We start from the raw sequence: 3,806 nt of genomic DNA, 5'->3' as shown, positions 1-3,806 counted from the left end.
ACTATCTGATCGTTTTGTCTATCAGTGATTCTATGTTCTGCATCAATTGTACGCTGATGCCCGTTTTAGAGTTTGTTCTCTTGCATCCAGGCGTCGGTCCCATATTCATCATGAAATCATTAACCAGTTGTCAAATTTATGAATTTACAATGGGGCTTACAATCATCAATAGTTCGTGGTTTATCGTTGCTATATCTCTAGAACGTGCGGCAGTTGTTCTCTTCCCGTTCACATCTCGTTTGATATGTACACCGAGATTCGCTAGATTAACTATATTCATAATCATTGCAGTGAATGTAACGTTTCTATACTTCTCACCGATTTTGTCCATTCATTTACCCGACTCGGGTGTTTCGGGTGTTACTACGAATTACTCGACCAAATATCATATTTCACTATATTTGTCATCCACTCTTATATTCTACCATTAACTTTGATAATAACATCAAATTCTTTGATAGTAGTTCAGTTATTCAGAGGTTCGAAAATGGTTTCGTCAGATCAGAAAACTACAAAATCAAAACGTACAACAATAATGCTCGTAACAGTTTCACTCGCATTTGCAATTTTCACACTTCCATCCACTATTGCTACATACTTACCAATCTCCCCGGAACAGAGATTTTCTATTCGACTTATTTCTTCAGTTTCAAGTGTGTAACTATGTCACTAATTTCTACATATATCTCTTACTGGGACGAGAGATTCGTGAATATTTCTGCATGAAAATTCGCTGCAACAAGTCAGTCAAATAAGGGCCCCGCACACGAGCGAATTTTGCGTACGCAGTTTTCGGCTCGTGTTCGGAGCCTTTACCGTTTATTTCAAGGATTCCTAGACTATGATTTCCTTTGTGAAGACACAAATCTACACACGATTAGGTTCGAATCCCGCTGCTGATAGATAATACGATGCGAATCAGTTCTTCGCGAAATGACTTCAAATTCGCGGTATATATGAAAAAATTAATAGCGCTCTTTGTCATAATCAGGACACCTACAGTAAGGATCAGCCATGTAGTTATTTGATGCGGTAACTGCGTCAGTAGATCGCTTGTAGTATAAACAAGAACGTACGCAATTTCTGGTGCGTTCAATACGAAAATAGCTATATACATTCGGACAACGACTCCCGAATTTCAAAGTCATTATCGATGAGTGGATTTGACTTTGATCAGGGATATATATATATATATATATCCCTGATCAAAGTCAAATCCATGACGAAGAAGACTTTTCTCCACGCCGCCAGAAGTTGGAATAAGAACGCGTAATTTGTGATTTGGATGTTGTTTGTCCATTCATTGTGTCAAGTTATAATATGATACTAGGAATAAATTACTGCTAATGAATTGTGTAGATTTTATTTTGTTTCACTGAACCCGAATCGACTGGCGAAATAATGTAAACGTATCAATCTGCAGTCTTGGCCAACCTCTTCAGAAGTTCGACGATTCCAGGTGATTGGTGAATGTGCGACGGGTTTTTGTTTGGCGTTATTTAGCCGCCTGTAGTTTACAAATGCATTCCTTTCTTGACACAAAACTCCAGAAAAACACATTACAGACAGTTATTATTATGATCAGATCATTTTTACTATATTTCGAGCTTGTGCCCAGTTATGCAATGCAGTGCATTATAGAAATGGATAAAGCACCAGATATACGTTAGTTAGGACAGCATCTGGTATAGAGCATTCGGCAACAGCCACTTGTTGGTCCACCAACCACCCAAAAGGTTCCCTTCTTTCCACGACACATGCAAGGAAGTCCTCTCTTTTCAACCTCAACTTCTGCAAAAGTCATAAGAATTTAAGAGTTTTAAGTAGTTCCCTCGTGTAGTTAGTCCTGAAAAGAAGTAAGAGGATTTCGTTGAACGAAAAATTACCTTCTGCCGCAATGGCTCCAATGATCATGAACAAGGCCAAGGCGATGAACAGAGTCTTATACATATTCTGAAAGTATGATTTCGATAATTGAACTTATTTCCCATTTCTCGGACAGATCTATGAATTGAAGCACTCAATATCTTTCTTTGTCTGTTGCGAAGAAGAATTGATCATAATGCTTTTAAGCAGAAACAAAAGACAAGAGAAAATAAAGAAACGAAAAGCTGAAATTATGCTTATTGATTGAATGATGACCATTAAGAAGACGGGAAACAACCATGATGTTAGTCGCGATATCTGCAATTCGAACCTGTAATGGATGGCGAATCTCTATCTATGGTACGAACTTATCCTCCACCAAGCAAGCATTCGACATGATGACACTGCCTTGTGCGAATCCATGTCTGATGGATAACAGTCTCCCATAAGCGAGTGTTACTTATTCAGTTATGAACCTACAAGCCTTCTTCAATCCCGTCTACCAACGATGCCCACGAAAACTTACCTCAGATTTTGTGCGCGCGTTTTACAACAATATTGACTTAAAGGCAAAAATCCATCGTTATATATACATTGTGATAAACTGATTATTTGCACATAAGCAGCTTTGAAGATTTTCGTAATAAATTATCATCCACGTTGCGTCAGACATAAGTATAATCCAGCTGCATATTTATACACACGTGGGACCTAATGAAAAGCGTTCAGGAAATTTGGTGAGGAGCGCAGGGTCGATTAACGTATGGAATTCAAATTTTGATTACTTACAGTTTTAGTCATTTACCTGTGTATCTTCTCTTAAACACCATCATCTTCCGAATGCAATACAAACATAATCTGCGGCAACCCAAACTGTTACAATTGATCCCAATTTGCCTACAAAATGAGTAAAATTTGATAAGGATTTAATCTACCTCGTTCGGTTCAACGGGCGTCTTCTTATTTACTCACCTTACGTATTGCATGTACTTCATCTGAAATCTATAAATTTTGAATTTCCATCCGTACCGGACAAAATGCCGTCCATAAAAACGTTTTTCGCGAAACATGCACTGCTCGATTTGCGAAAAACGTTTTGTGTAGTCGTTTTTCGTCTCGTGTCCGTCGAAAGTTTTGTCCTTTGCAGGCAAAACGTTTTACGAAAAACTTTTTCTGAAAAACGTTTGGGTGCCTGCGCTAGCGGCCTACAAGGCTTTGCAAGGCCACATGGAAAAGCACGCTATACAATATTTGTAAATTACGTACAACAATAATGCTCGTAACGGTTTCACTCGCATTTACAATTTGCACACTTCCACCTGCGATTACACCTTACTTACCAGTCTCAATAGAACAGAGACATTTTCTATATGACATATCTATTAAGTTTCAAGTATGTAACTATGTCACTAATTTCTATATATATCTTTTATTGGGTCGGGAAATTCGTGAATATTTCTGCATGAAAATTTGCCGTAAAAAGTCAGTCAAATAACGGTTTTATTTCAAGGATGGTTCACTTCACACAACTTTGTAAAATAATTTATGACAAAAATTCCAAATAAGGGTAATTTCCCACTAAAAATAGGAACACCCGTTGAAAATTCCTTGCAATTGGACCCGTGATAACGAACATTCTACGCACTAATCCCCACCGCTCTTAGTTCGGATAAGCTGCATGCCAGACAGATAAGCTGTTGTTTTAAATACGACACCATTTATCATCATTCTCAGTTATCGGAATAGCCCCGAAAACAAGGTGCATTATCACACAGTCCATGTAATAGTTTTCATTTTCAAATAAAATGCTACAATATTTTTTTTCCCACCAGTTATTCGGATGTTACTACGAATTACTTGATCAAATATCATATTTCACTATATTTGTCATCCACTCTTATATTCTACCATTAACTTTGATAATAATATCAAATTCTCTG

At 37.5% G+C, this 3,806-nt stretch overlaps 1 long non-coding RNA gene across 1 annotated transcript; it reads right to left on the bottom strand.

The window, feature by feature from the left end:
• Positions 1-1,745: 1,745 nt before the first annotated feature.
• Positions 1,746-2,415, bottom strand: LOC141909552 (uncharacterized). The gene is made up of 3 exons (XR_012619757.1): positions 2,393-2,415; positions 1,887-1,953; positions 1,746-1,791 (listed from the first exon to the last, which is right to left on the bottom strand). It is a non-coding gene; the product is annotated as an uncharacterized LOC141909552 (long non-coding RNA).
• Between the last annotated feature and the right edge of the window lie 1,391 nt (positions 2,416-3,806).

Source organism: Tubulanus polymorphus, chromosome 8 (assembly GCF_964204645.1).
Source record: "Tubulanus polymorphus chromosome 8, tnTubPoly1.2, whole genome shotgun sequence".
Taxonomy (NCBI): domain Eukaryota; kingdom Metazoa; phylum Nemertea; class Palaeonemertea; order Tubulaniformes; family Tubulanidae; genus Tubulanus; species Tubulanus polymorphus.
The sequence above is the reverse complement of the archived record's forward strand: the minus strand, read 5'-3'. Positions and strand labels throughout refer to the sequence as shown.